We start from the raw sequence: 15,894 nt of genomic DNA, 5'->3' as shown, positions 1-15,894 counted from the left end.
TGTGCGTAGGGGACAGGGTCTTCTCACTGTGGCACAAAAGGAATGTGCATAGGCAAATTGTCTTTTATCAACCACTAGTAGAGACCTTCTGACCATCAGGGAAGGAAATACTATTAATTTTGTTCTGTTTCTTCTCTATGTAGTGTTGCTTCATATAGTGCTTGACTGAATTGTGTTTATTAGTGACTCTAATACCAAGATAAAATGGGCAAGGGTAGAATTCTTTCCTGGGATTAGTAACCATGAATGGTACCCTATTGTCTTGGGGTTGATAACTGGAGCATGGTACTCTGTTATTTTCTTTTTGTTATAATTTTGTTAATTTGAATTTTCTCTTTTTTCTTGGTTAGTCTAGCTAAAGGTTTGTCAATTTTGTTTCTTTTCAAAATCAAATTGTTGTTTCATTGTTTTACTTATATTTCCTTTCTAGCCTCTATTTCATTTCTTTCTGCTCTAATTATTATTTCCTTCTTTCTTATTCTCTTGCTCTCTTCTTTTGTATGTTAATGACTTGGTAGTGTTGTGTTTGGATTCCTTTCTTTTTATTTCCTGTATATCTCTTGTAGATTTTTGGTTTGTAATTACCATGTGATTTATATATACCGAGTTATGTTTATAGAAGTCTATTTTAAGTTGGTCACTTATGTTTGAACACATTTCAAAATCAATACCATCTTTACTCACCTCCTTGATGTTTTATGTTTTTGTCATTATTTTTTACTTCTTATATATGTGTATTTGTCTGCATTCCTTAATTTCCTGGATTAATTACATGATATTCCTACCTTTGCCTCTTAACCTTTATACTAGCTTTAGTGTTGGCTGCTCCACTGCTCTTATTATGTTTTCATTTGTCAGTGAGAATTTTTCCTTTGTGATATTTTCTTATTTATTTTTATTTCTTGTATCTCTTCTTGTTTCTCCTCTTCCTCGTCCTCTTTCTCTTCTCCCTCCTTCTCCTCCTCCTCTTCCTCCTCTTCTTAAAAAAGTCCCTATAACATTTCTCGTAATACTAGTTTGATGTTCATGAACTCCTTCAACTTTTCTTGTCTAGGAAGCCCTTTATTTTTTCTTTGCTTTTAAATAATAGCCTTGCTGATAGAGTAACTTTGGTTGAAGGTCACTGCTTTTAATCATTTTGAATATTTCCTACCAATCCCTTCTGGCCTGCAAAGATTCTGTTGAGAAATCAGCTGATAGTCTTGTGGGGGAGTTCACTTTATTAAACTGTTTTCCTCTTGCTATTTTAAGATTCTCTCTTTGTTTTCAACCGTTGGCATTTTAATTATGATGTGTCTTGGTTTGCACTTCTTTGGATTCATCTTGTTTGGGACTCTATGCACTTCCTGTATGTGTATGTCTATTTCATTTGCCAGGTTAAGGAAATTTTCAGTCATTATTTCTTCAAATAGGTTTTCAATCATTTTCTTTTGCTGTTCTCCTTCTGGTACCCCTATGATGCAAATATTGTTACCTTGATATTTTCCCAGAAGTTCCTTAAACTATCCTCATTTTTTAAAATTATTTTTTCTTTTCTGATTGAATGCTTTCCATTATCTTGTTTTCCATATAGCTGATTTGATCTTCTGCTTCATCTTAGCTGCTGTTGATCCCATCTAATGTATTCTTCATTTCAATTATTCTATTCTTTATATCTGATTGATTCTTTTTTGCTTTTATTTTCTGCCTTATTTTCCTACTCTTTGTGGAATTTCTCACTGAGATTATCTATTTTTTACCTAAGTTTATTGAGCATCCTTATAACCAGTCTTTTGAACACTAAGTCTAGATTACTTACTTCCATTTACTTTAGGTCTTTTTCTGGAATTTTATCCTGTTCTTTCATTTGGAACATATTTCTTTGTCTCCTCATTTTGACTTCCTTCCTGCATTATTTCCTATATATTAGGTAGATCTGATATGCTCCCAGTCTTGGCAGAGTGGCCTTATGTAGTATGTGTCCTGTGGGTCCCAGAGGTGCAGTTTTCCTGTTCATCTGAGCTGTATTATCCAGGGTGTCCCTTTTATGGGTTTTGTGTGCCCTATTATAGTAGAGCCTTGCTTTTGCCACATCAGTTTACCCTCAAGTTGACTGGTTGTGAGGGTTGATGTAACTACAGTAGACATACTGTTGGGGGGGAGGGAGGGGGTGCTGACCCTGTGGTTTGGGAGTTGCTTTTGCAGGACTCTGGTACCTGCTGATTCCACACTTTGAGTATGCCATTTCTGGCACAAGTTGGTGGTGCCCTGGTGTGGGTCTGAAGCCAGACAGCAGGTGTGTTGGTTCTGAAGCCTCTTGGGAAGGGCAGTAATGCAAGCTAAGTTTAGCCACTGCCTGTGTCCAGCTCAGGGCCACCTGGTAGGAGCTACAAAGTGATCTTCTGTTGGTAGCTTCCTGTGCTTGGCATTGAGAACCTGGGAGTGGTTATGCTATGATCCAAGGCCAGGTGCTACTAGGGCTGGGCTTGGGACAACATATCAAGAGGTATTGGGCATGCCCAGGCCAGCTGCTATTTATTTGGTGTTTCCAAATTTTGAGAAATTTTAGGAAAGTCCACAGCATGGGCTCACCTGACAAGGCATGTGAATTATGTGGGATTAGGTCTCAGAGAATCATTGGGGTAAGGAGTGAGAGTGGTATTAGCTAGGTTGATAGAAACTCAGATTTGGCACCCGCTTGCACCTATCAGCTGTGTGGAGAAAGGGTTCAATAAGGAAATGGGGACCTGCTTGCACTTTAGTCCCAGAGAAAACTTCCCCTCCAACCCTTGCTCTGAAGCTAAATTGTTCCTTTCTATATGTCCCTGGTACTATTGAGCTTCTGCCCTTCTCTGGAGCACAGGACAAGTGTTTATGAGTGAGCAAGTCTGTGTACAGGCCCTTTAATCAGAAACCTGAGTCTACAATAGCCCTCTATCTCACTTGGACAGAATTCCCACTGATTTTCACAGCCAGATGTTGTGGGTACTCCTCTTCCCTGCATTGGTGCTCTGGGCTAGGGAGCCTGGTATATGTATGGGACTCCTCACTCCTCAGTGGGGACTTCCTATCCCTGATATCCCTCCTGATTCTAAACTGCTATTGTGGGAATGTACCTACCTGTTTCACACCTCCAAACATCCTACCACTTTTGAAGTGGATTGTTCTTTATATTCTTAGTTATAGGAGTTTAGGTGATTCTCAAAGGTGGTTGTTGTATAATTTAATTGTAATTTAATATGGTCATGAGAGGCTGCAAGCACAGCATTTACTTAATTCACCATCTTGACCAGTCTTTCCTTTTAATCTATGCATTTTTTGATTTAAATTTCCCTTTTAGAAGTGCTATGTTGCTTTTCATTTTTCACTTATCTCAAGATCCGATTTTAATTTTGATGCACTCTTTGACATACTGGTTGGTCATAAGTGTTTTGGTTAATTTCCATGTATTTGAATTTTTTCATTTTCTTCCTGTTATTGATTTCAAGTTTCAAGTTTCAAGTTTCAAGTTATTAAAGATACTTAACACATTGTTTGCGGGTAGTTTTTATAGCGTGCAAACAGGTGGCGCGGGCCATTTCTGCTAATTTTTTGCGCAAATGGCAACGTTCAGTAAAATTACGTTAACTTTAGTTTACGTATTTATACGTTACCCGCATTCTACCGCTAGTCTATAAAAAACATATTAATACGTGTCCCGCGCTCTACTACACTGGTAGAACATATAAATATGTAAAACGTATAAATACGTTTCCCGCATACAATGTGTTAATATGATTTCAATCTTAAAGTCGCTAAGGCTGCCTTTGTAACCCACCATACAAGCTATCCTGAGAATGTCTTATGTATGCTTGAGAAGAATGTGCATTGTAGTGTTATTGGATGGAATATTCTGTATATGTCCATCAGGTACATTTGTTCAATGGTGTTATTCAGGTCTACTGTATTCTTATTAATTTTACTAGAGGCCTAGTGCACAAATTTGTGCATGGGTAAGGTCCTTTGGCCTGGCCGGCAATAAAGGCCTATCAGGGGGCTGGCTGGATGGAGGGAGGGACTCTGGGAGGTTGGATAGCTGGGGGTAGGGACTGTGGGAGTTGGCCAACCAGCCCCCCAATCAGGGCTGATGGGGGGGCCGGCTGGCCCACCAGGGAGAGGGGCCACGGGAGGTTGGCCAACCAGGGGGAGAGGCCATGAGAGGTTGGCTGTGGGAGCACAGGGACCACCAGAAGGCAGCTCTTGCGTTGAGCATCTTCCCCCTTGTGGTCAGTGCACGTCATAGCAACGGGTAAACCGGTCATTCCAGTCATTCAGTTGTAATGTCGTTTAGGCTTTTACATATATAGATGTATGGATATTCTATCTAATGATGGAAGTGGGGTATTTACTTCCTATACTATTATTATGTTGCTATGTATTTCTCTGTTTGGTTCTCTTAATATTTGTTTTAAATATTTAGATGCTCCAATTTTATATCCTCTTATTGAATTTACCCCTTTATCTGGTGATATCCTTTGCCTCTTTGGACCAATTTTGATTTAAAGCCTATTTTATATGATATAAGTATAGTCACTCCTACTCTCTTCCAGTTTTAATTTGCTTAGAATATAGTTTTCCATTGCTTTATATTGGGCCTATTAGTGTCCTTAAAGCTAAAATGGGTCTCTTGTAGCAATATATTGTTGGATGTGATTTTTTAAAACTTCATTCACCTACAGTGTGTTTTCTGATTGGAGAATTTAGTGTATTTAGATTTAAAGTAATTTTTATAGTAATTATAGGTAAGACTAGTGGCCCGGTGCACAAAAATTTGTGCACTCGGGGGCGGGGGGGGGGGCGTCCCTCAGCCCATCCTGTGCCCATTCACAGTCCAGGACCCCTTGGGGATGTCCACCTGTCGACTTAGGCCCGCTCCCCAGGGGATCAGGCCTAAGCTTGCAGTCAGACATCCTTCTAGCAGCCAGGGAGCCCTTGGGGATGTCTGACTAAAGGCTTAGGCCTCCAAGGGATTGGGTCTAAACCATTAGTTGGACATTCTTAGTGCTGCCGTGGAGGTGGGAGAGGCTCCTGGCACCACCACTGCGCTGGCCAGCCATGAGCCAGCTTCTGGCTGAGTGGCACTCCCCATATGGAAGTGCACTGACCACCAGGGGACAGCTCCTGCATTGAGCATCTGCCCCTTGGTGGCCAGTGCGCATCATAGCAACTGGTCATTCTGCTGTTCAGTCAATGTGCATATTACCTTTTATTACTATTATGTAGGATGCCCCTATTTCCCCCCTTTTGACCCCTCTACCCAGCTCTTGCCCCCCACTTCTCTCTGGCCATCACCATGTTGTTGTCTGTGTCCATGGGTTGTGCATATATTTCCTTTGGCTAATCCCTTCTTTAAATTCACTTCTTTAAATTTGTATTTTCAGATAAGTGCTTATAACTCCACTATTATATATTTTCTATTATATCATTTAGAATTAAGATTTTTTTAATTGAATCCTTGTAAATGTAAGCACAATTTAATAAATTATGATAGAAGCAATTAGGAGATTTTTCATGTAATGCAGATACATTTCAATTAATATTTTATTAATTTTTAAATTTTTCATATTTTAATTTGAAATAATATCATACATTTAAAAAAACTATAAAATACTGCAGCATATTATATATACCCTTCACCCAATTTCTTAGGTGTTAATAATTTAAACATAACCATTATACAACTAACAGAATTTGGAATATATTTTTTCTTATAATCTCTTTAATGTTACTTAATCCATTTACTTTGTTTTTGTTCATCTTCACCCCAAGATATTTTTCCATTGAATTTTAGAGAGAGTGAAGGGAAAGGGAGAGACACATTGATTGGTTGCCTCCTGCACATGCTTTGGTAGGACTGGGGATCAAGCCAGCAACTGAGGTACATGCCCTTGACTGGAATCGAACCTGGGACCCTTCAGTCCACGGGCTAATGCTCTATCCACTGAGCAAAACAGGCTGCAGCTTAATTCATTTACTTTTAATCTATGTGTCTTTATATTTAAAGTGGGTTTTGTTTTTGATTCACCCTCATAATCTGTCCTTTAATTGGTGCATTTATGCCACTGACTTTCAGAGTGCTTACTGATAGAGTTACTACCATATCAGGTGGCTTCTGGGTCTTCTGGGACCCGCCCTGCCTTGCCTTTTTTTTTCTTTCTTTTTTTCTAAGACATTTCAATTTATTTAAAAGAAGCCAATATACAGGATATAAAGGGTATGATATTTACAACAGTACAGTAAATAGGTTGGTTTCCTGGTAGTATCAGTAGTCTTTCAGTGAGTATTAACTCCCTTTCCCCTTGATGCTCGACCCAGCTGGCAGACAAACAGCAACAATGGGGTGGGATGGGACTGCAGGATAGAAAGTCTCCCTGAAGGGATTAAAAATCATGTAGATGCTAAAATGTCCACAAAGGGGTCTTGGGGGTGAGAGGTGCCTCTGCCTCATTCCTTTGAGGGCTTGGCAGCAGGAATGCTGAGGGATTTGCCCCAAACTAACACACGGCCCACATTGAGCCTGTAAATCTTTCACCCATGGAATATTCCCTTCCTGAGAGAATCAGCCCTAATCCCTCAGCCAGTGCCTGGAGGAGCCGCCCAGGCCATGGGCACAGCCAGGACTGTGGACATTTCATGGCCTTTCCACTCCCACTCCAGCTGCCTAACAACTCTGCACTGCTCCCCTCGCCCACCTCCCCCATCACCCCATCAGGACACAGTGCACAGGAGGGGACACTGGTTTTCCCATGCACATTGGGAACTGGCTGTTTCTGTTTTCTGGAGTAAGAAGGTTCCTGTGGGTCGGGTAAGGTCTCTGCTTGGCAAAAAGTTCTGTAACAGAGCCACTGACCACACCCACCTCCTCTGAGCATGGAGCAGCTCCGGCCCTCAGAGCTCATCTCTCCAGCAGAACTGAAGGGAAGACCGTGTGTACCCTTCTGTCCCTCACCCTTCACATGCCCAGAACCATCAGTGTCACACTTCCTAATTCCTATCACTGTATTTCATTAGTTCCATACTGTTTTACTAGTCATGAATCTAAACAGATTGGTTCAAAAGGAGATCCTTCTATTTTTAAAGTAGCTGGGGCTTCTGGGGGAAGGCCTTGCCTTGCAGCCTGGACCCGCTGATGAGCGGATTCCAGGCCCCAGGGCAAGACCAGCTGCTAGGAGCAGACCTTGACTTGCAGCGCAGACCTGCTGATGGGAAGTTCCCAGGCCGCAAGGCCAGACCAGCTGCTGGGGCTTCTGGGGGCTGTCCCTACTGGGGTGCCTGGCCAGTCTGGTTGAGGGGCTGAGGGCTGTTTTCAGGCTGCCCACACCCCCTTTAGGGTGGGGGGTCCTCTCTGGGGTGCCTGACCAGCATTGATGAGGGGCTGATGACTGTTTTTAGGCTGCCCGCACCCCCTTTAGGGTGGAGGACCCCACTCGTGTGCCGGACCAGTCTGGATGAGGGGCTGAGGGCCGTTTTCAGGCTGGTGGGTGACTGAAGCTCCCAACCCCTCCTTTTTTTCTTTTTTTTTAAATTCTGGAATTTATTTACCTTCTATGGCTGTCACTGGAGCTGAGAGCCGGCTTTAGCTCTGAGGCCGGCTCCAGCTTGAGGCCTTGGCTGCTTGAAAGCAGGTTATCTAGGCTTTGTTTAGCTTCTATAATTGAAACTCTGTTGCCATCACTGGTGCTCTAAGCTCTGAGCCCGCTGCCGGCTGAAAGCAGGAATCTGGGGTTTCTTTCGCTTCTATAACTGCAACATTGTTGCAAACGGAGCTCAGAGCTGGGCTGCCATAGGCCAGGAACATTGGCTTCCTACGTCACTGGAGCAAGCAAGCTGCCTGGCTGCCGGCCGCCATCTTGGTTGGCAGTTAATTTGCATGTCCTGCTGATTAGCCAATGGGAAGCGTTCAGGGGTTAGCCAATGGGAAGGGTGTCCAGGTTATGGTCAATTTGCATGTTTCTCTTTTATTAGATAGGACTAGAAGCCTGGTGCACAAAAATTTGTGCACTCGGGGGGGAGGAGGGGTCCCTCAGCCCGGCCTGTGCCCTCTCACAGTCTGGGACCCCTCGGGAGATAACGACCTGCTGGCTTAGGCCTGCTCCAAGGTGGCAGAGGGCAGGCCCAATCCCTGGTGCAGCCTCTGGTCGGGCTCAGAGCAGGGTCAATTGGGGAGTTGGGGCATCGCCCCCTGTCATGCACAGAGCAGGGCGGATGGGGAGGTTGCAATGCCACCCTCAGTCACACTCAGGGTAGGGCCAATTGGGGGTTTGGGGCACTGCCCCGTCACACTCAAGGCAGGGTCGATGGGGAGGCGCCACCCCCTGTCACGCACAGAGCGGGGCCAATCAGGGGGTTGGAGCGCTGCCCACTGTCACTCACAGAGCAGGGCCCATCAGGGGGGTTAGGGCTCCGTACCCTGTCACACACAGAGCAGGGCCCATCAGGGGGTTGGGGAGCTCCCCCCTGTCACCCACAGAGCAGGGCCGATCAGGGGGTAGGGGCGCCGCCACTGTCACACTCAGGGCTGGGCTGATGAGGAGGTTATGGCTCTACCCCATCACACACAGAGCAGGGCCCGTGGGGGGGGGGTGGTTGGGGTGCCGCACCCTGTCACACTCAGAGCAGGCCTGATCAGGGGGTTGGGGCACCTCACCCTGTCACACACAGAGCCGCAAGGCAATCAGGGGGTTGGGGAGCTCCCCCTTATCAGGCACAGAGCAGGGCTGATCAGGGGGTTGGGGCGCCTTCCCCTGTGACAAACAGAGCAGGGTGGATAGGGAGGTTGTGGCCCCGCCCCCTGTCACACACAGAGCCGCAGGGCGATCAGGGAGCTTGGGCACTGCCCCATGTCATGCTGATCCCGGTGTCGGGAGGCCTCTCAGCTCCACTGATCCCAGTGCTGGGAGGCCTAGTGGCTCTGCTGATCCCAGTGCTGGGAGGCATATTACCCTTTTACTATATCCTGGTGCACGGGTGGGGGCCGGCTGGTTTGCCCTGAAGGGTGTCCTGGATCAGGGTGGGGGTCCCCACTGGGGTGCCTGGCCAGCCTGGGTGAGGGGATGATGGCTGTTTGCAGCTGGTCACACACCCTTCAGGGTGGGGGTCCCCACTGGGGTGCCTGGCCAGTCTGGGTGAGGGACTGAGGGCTGTTTTCAGGCTGGCAGGTGACTGAAGTTCCCAACTGCTCCTTTTTTTCTTTTTTTTTATTCTGGGCCAGTTTTAGCTCTGGCTCCAGCTCTGAAGCCTCTGCTGCTTAAAGCAGGTATCTGGTTTGTTTGGGTTCTATAATCAAAACACTGTATCAACTCCAGCTCTGAGATCCCGGCCAGCTGAAAGCAGGTTTCTGGGGTTTTGTTAGCTTTTATATTTGTAACAATGTTTCAAACTGCAGGCTCAGAGGCCGGCAAGGCAGGCGGGGAACGTTGGTTTCCTCCATCACTGAAGCAAGCAAGCCTCATGTTAGCTTCAAGTTGCCTGGCTGCCAGCCACCATCTTTGCTGGCAGTTAATTTGCATATCTCGCTGAGTAGCCAATGGGAAGGGTAGCGGACGTAGGCTAATTACCATGTTTCTCTTTTATTAGATAGGATTATTTCCATTTTGTTGTTTTCTATTTCTTTAGTTCCTTTGTAACTTTTCCTCTCTTGCTAATATTCCTTTGTGATTCCTTTTTTTGTAATGATATACTTTTAGTTCCTTTAATTTTATCTTCTGTGTATTGACTTTAGATATTTTTTGACTAATGAAATTTCCATAAAAGGTTTTATAGGTAAAATAGTGTAGTTTAAAATAGTAACAACATCAATCACATCCAAAAACTGTACATTTTCACTTCTCTCCTCCCACACTTTATGCTATTCATGTTATTCTTTACACCTTTTTATATTATGTATCCAGTAACAAAGTATTATAGCCACAGTTATTTTTAATATTGTTTTTTAACTTTTATACTAAAAATAAAACTAAATACCTTAGTTTACTGAAGTAAACCAAGGAAGTTCTGCATTTCAACTTTGTTTACTATAGGCTGACTTTTAATCCATGTTTCAGCCAATGAAACAAATCACTAAAGCCCTTTCTAATACCCAATCTGCAACATTAAATACAGAATCTCTGTTTTGTGGTCCCATAATTATAAATTAGCCATAATACAACTTTATGTTCCCTTCGTCATTATTCTACACCCTTAATATCAATTTCCACACATATTTCTGAGGTTTTTTTCTTTAAAAATTTGAAAAATAATGTAATTCTTTTGGATTACAGCACACCTCCTTATGGCTCATATTTCATACTTCATCTTTAGGGGTGTGCTGAAATGATTCCAGTTATAGTTCTAAAAGCAAGGGGGAGTGGAGAGATGGGTCATGAGGAAAATTGGGAATGTCTTGCCAGGTCATTGTAGTTTCCTCAGTCAAACAGGGTTTATCTCTTCAGACAAGTGTGTAAAGGCTGCTTCTAATGACAAGGAAGATTTTGGTATCAATGTATATCTGGCTTTATCAGGATCTTCCCATATGTTCCCCTACCAATTTTCATGATCATAATCCATTTCCTTCCCAATTCATAATCTCACTTTAATATCAGGAATCCTGCAGGTTTGGAAATTAAATTTGTCTTATAATTAAGCCACTTGCAGGAGGAGACTAGATTTATTTTTCAGTAATCTCAGCTCTGTAGGGGGGAGAGAGAGAGAGAGAGAGAGAGAGAGAGAGAGAGAGAGAGGATTGATTCAGGGTAGACAGAAACTTTCAGTCTATTTATGTGGCTCTTGAGCTGGGGATTTTAATATCTGAGCTCATCCTTGACTTTATTTTATCCACCAAAATTAGGAGCTACCATTTAATCAGACTATACTTATTAGTTTGATAAATATATTATACTAAGGTATCAAATACATGGTCACTCAGAACCTTGCCTCTTATTATTTCATTATGAGTATACAATGGTAATATTTTGTAGATCTCTATAGCCACATCATAACATGGACTATCAGTGTTCTCTTTATTACTGGAAAGAAAGTCATTTGTGCCTTTAAAACTAGTTAGATTAGATAACTAATTTTGAAAATCTCAGAACCAGTTCATAAAAATCATTCCTAAGATTCTGGTCTTTTGGAACTATTCCTGATACTAAAATCTGTATTATTCAAGCTCTCAACAGAAGAAACAGATAAATTGATTTTCATGAGTTAGCTCATTTGTTGGCGGGGAGGGTGATGAGAAGTCCAAAATATGGAGGGCTGGTTGACAAGCTGAGAAATCCAGCAGGAGTCAATGTTTTAGTCTTGTACTGAAAGCAGTTTGGAGGCAGAATGCTTTCCTTTCTAGAGGAGGAAGGCAAGTTTCTATCTTCTATTTAGTTTCCATTTCAATTTATCTTATGTTTCTGGCAATTCTTGTATTTAAAACTTTTCTGGAGTCTCAGCGTGCCTTCCAGCCCCGCCGCTTCCCTGCCATCGACTCCTTGGACTTCCCGCGCGGCATGGCCCCCAAACGCCAGTCCTCGCTCCCAACAGCAAGCGAAGAAACCCAAAGTGCCTCCAGCCCCGAAGCCAGAGAAGAAGCCGGACCCTCCGGACGTGCCGAAGGGAGAAAAAGAACAGCAAGAAGCGATTGAACATATTGATGAAGTGCAAAATGAAATAGACAGGCTTAATGAACAAGCCAGTGAGGAGATTTTGAAAGTAGAACAGAAATATAACAAACTCTGCCAACCATTTTTTCAGAAGAGGTCAGAATTGATCGCCAAAATCCCAAATTTTTGGGTAACAACATTTGTCAACCATCCACAAGTGTCTGCACTGCTTGGGGAAGAGGATGAAGAGGCGCTGCATTATTTGACAAGAGTTGAAGTGACAGAATTTGAAGATATTAAATCAGGTTACAGAATAGATTTTTATTTTGATGAAAATCCTTACTTCGAAAATAAAGTTCTCTCCAAAGAGTTTCATCTGAACGAGAGTGGTGATCGATCTTCAAAGTCCACTGAAATCAAATGGAAATCTGGAAAGGATTTGACGAAAGGTTCAAGTCAAACACAGAATAAAGCCAGCAGGAAGAGACAGCATGAGGAACCAGAAAGCTTCTTTACCTGGTTCACCGACCATTCTGATGCAGGTGCAGATGAGAAGTCATCAAAGATGACATTTGGCCAAATCCATTACAGTACTACTTGGTTCCTGACATGGATGATGAAGAAGGGGAAGGAGAAGAAGATGATGATGATGATGAAGAAGAGGAAGGGTTGGAAGATATTGATGAAGAAGGGGATGAGGATGAAGGTGAAGAAGATGAAGATGATGATGAGGGGGAAGAAGGAGAGGAAGATGAAGGAGAAGATGACTAATGAACACTGATGGATTCCAACCTTTTTTAATTTTCTCCAGTCCCTGGGAGCAAGTTGCAGTCTTTTTTCTTTTTCTTTTTTCTCCCCCGCTTGTGCTCAGTCGCCCTGTTTTTGAGGTCTCTTTTCTCTCCTTTACACCATGGTTCTCACCTTATTTGGGGGGGATGTACCTTGAGCAGAATACAGTGGGGAAAGAATCTTTGCCCCTTTCTGTTCCAAATTCATTTTTATCCCTTCCTGTCTCAAGAAAAACTTAATGGAATCACCACCACCGTGCTCTGTGGGAAAACCTTCTGCTCCCTTAGCTCTGCTGTGAGCTGGAGGTGGCTAGGCCCCTGTGTAGTAGTGCATAGAATTCTAGCTTTTTTCCTCCTTTCTCTGTATATTGGGCTCAGAGATTACACTGTGTCTCTATGTGAATATGGACAGTTAGCATTTACCAATATGTATCTGTCTACTTTCTCTTGTTTAAAAAAAGAAAAAAATTTTAAAAAAAGGGGGGTTATAGAAGGTCAACAAAGGGTGGGTTTGAGATGTTTGGGTGGGTTAAGTGGGCATTTTGACAACATGGCTTCTCCTTTGGCATGTTTGTGATGTTTAACGGACATCCTTGCAGTCTAAGATGACACTTTTAAAATAAAATTCTCTCCTAATGATGACTTGAGCCCTGCCACTCGATGGGAGAATCAGCAGAACCTGTAGGATCTTATTTGGAATTGACATTTCTCTATTGTAATTTTGTTCTGTTTATTTTTAAATTTTCTTTTTGTTTCACTGGAAAGGAAAGATAATGCTCAGTTTTAAACGTTAAAAGTGTACAAGTTGCCTTGTTACAATAAAACTAAATGTGTACACAAAGGAAAAAAAAAAACTTTTCTGAGTCACCTTGTTTTAGGTAGCTATTTATTTAAAACCTTTCTTACCATACTTGTCAATTTTATAATGCACATTTTAACTTTTAATAATACTAAAATTCAGGTATATTACAATAAATGAAATAAAAAGCACTATTTTATAATGATACTATTTTATAATGGTAACATTTCTGTTTCCTTATGATATCTAAAATAACATGTTTATAGCCAGTAGCATATTATTAATGAAATACAGTAACTGCATTAGGTAATTTTTTTTTTTTTTGGCTTTCATTACCTATTGAAGATATTTTATGGAATTTTTTTTCATTGTTACAAATTGTGGTAAAATACACATTGCATTAGGTAATTTTTAAGAAATTTGAAAAACCTTGTTATTTAAAAGGTGACTAATTTATTTATACTTTAATAAACTATAGTTCCTCATATATAGAATTGAGGAATCCTATATAATAAAAGGATAATATGCAAATCAACCTAACAGCAGAACAACTGGTCGCTATGATGTGCACTGACCACCAGGGGGCAGATGCTCAATGCTGGAGCTAACCCCTGGTGATTAGTGCACTCCCACAGTGGGAGCACCACTCAGCCAGAAACCAGGCTCACGGCTGGCAAGTGCAGCCATGGAGGTGGGAGCCTCTCCCACCTCCATGGCAGCACTAAGGCTGTCTGACTGCCAGCTTAGGCCCGCTCTCCAGGCTGGGCTGAGGGACCTCCACCAAGTGCACGAATTTTAATGCAGTGGGCCTCTAGTATAAAAATAAAATAATTAAAGGCAGTATAGAATAGTATCAATGAGTTAGGACTTCAAAGTAAAAAGAAAAAAACCTACAAAAATATCTCATCTTTAAATCTTGGCTCTTCTATTTAGTAACTATGTGATGATATTGGCAAAATAATTTAAACACCTTAAATTTAAGTTATTTAACCTTCTTTCCATAAAATGGATCCCATATTGCCTAGTACATATTAAACATATCAATAAAAAATAACTATTGTCATTATTACTTTTATAAAGAGGAATAGGCTAGATGAAAAGATAAAGCTAGATAGGACTAAAATAAAATAGTGTTCTACAATTAAAGCAGAGGGAAATAATCTTTTGAGATGTCGCAATAAATTTTTATTTTTAGCTGTATGTTGATAAAAATATCTGTAATTACACAATGAGAATTGTGGCATATATCATTATCTATTTATCCTATTTTATGTACTATTACATTTTATAATCTATCATGTTTCTGAATTTTATAAACATTCTGTTGTTAGACTTTAGGACATTATAGTATTGTTTTTAAAAGTCCATTCTTTCTGTCATATCAATATTATGACAGAAAATATGATTATTACCTAGCCTTATTTTAAAAACACCCTATATACTAGAGAGCAAATATGCAAATGGGCATCACTCCCTTGCGCTCTCATACCCTTGCACCCTTGCGTCCTGGCACTGGGGCTTGGAGGACCTGAGGTCAGAATGGGGGACCTGAAGCCACACCCTCTGCCTGGTGGGGCTTGATGGGGAACCTAAGGTTTTGCCCCCCACCCTGCAGGGCTTGGCAGGGGTGGAGCCAGCCGGGTCTGGGTCTCAAGTGATTTCGAGGCATGCACAGGTGGGTGGGGACTTGACTCTGGGTCCTATGGCGCACCCCAGACTCTGACAGGTGGGAGATTTTCATATATATTTTACTAATTTTCTTTCATCTTTGACACTTCTATTATAGAGAAAGGGCAAAGAGCAATATTAAACTATTTCCTCTAATTAATTCCATTTTAATATGCACGGATTTCATGCACCGAGCCACTAGTATTTATATAATACATCAAAGATAATATATATATAGCAAGTTATAATAATAGTAAATATTTTATGGAGTATTTTCCAGACCCTGTTTCATACACTTCATATAATTCCCACAATAACCTTATGAAGTAGATACTATTCCTACCCACATTTTTCAGATGAAGAAATAGGCATGGAGAAATTAATTAATTTACACAGTAAGGGAGAGAGATAGGCAGGCTTTAAAAACAGTCTATCCCTAGCCCTTATATTGTCTCTCATAAGAAGATAGATATCTTCTAATAGAAACCACATAAATATCCATCCATAAGAAAATAAGTAAATTAGTTATAATATATTCATAAAGCAGATCATTATACAGCAATAAGAATAAATTAAAAAGAGCTAAAAATTTCAACAATGATTAATATCACAAATGTTGAACCAAATAGGCAAATTGCTAAAGAAATCATATAGCACATTACCATTGAAACATAAAAAAACAATAGAATCTGCATCATTTACAGATGAAAACATCTTTAGAAAAAGTATAAAGAAATACATGAGCATGATAAAAATCAAATTTAGAATAAAAGGAGGTAATAATATGAAAGGGCAAAGAGAGGACAACAATATTTAAGATATATTTATTAAACTGGGACACAAGGACATAAGTGCTCATTATACTAATTCTTACATCTTTCTGTACTTCAAAATAAGTAAAAAGTAGCCAAAGCAACCTAAAATACTGGGTTTTTATTTGATCCATAAGAAGATCAAAGCTAACTGAAATCTATTTAACTGTCAAAATCCAAATAAAATTTGTTCAAATCTTTCTAATGTCCTATTCTTCCTCAAGTCATTTTGAAGCAGA

At 41.3% G+C, this 15,894-nt stretch overlaps 1 pseudogene across 1 annotated transcript; it reads left to right on the top strand.

The window, feature by feature from the left end:
• Positions 1–11,495: 11,495 nt before the first annotated feature.
• On the top strand, positions 11,496–12,440 carry LOC308525889 (protein SET-like; annotated as a pseudogene). Its single transcript has one exon. The product of its transcript is annotated as a protein SET-like (transcript).
• Positions 12,441–15,894: the final 3,454 nt, after the last annotated feature.

The sequence above is a fragment of the Myotis nattereri genome (genome assembly GCF_964212035.1).
Source record: "Myotis nattereri genome assembly, chromosome: 1".
In the NCBI taxonomy this organism is placed as follows: Eukaryota; Metazoa; Chordata; class Mammalia; order Chiroptera; family Vespertilionidae; genus Myotis; species Myotis nattereri.
Note: the sequence above shows the minus strand (reverse complement) of the source record. Positions and strands in the feature narration are given on the sequence as shown.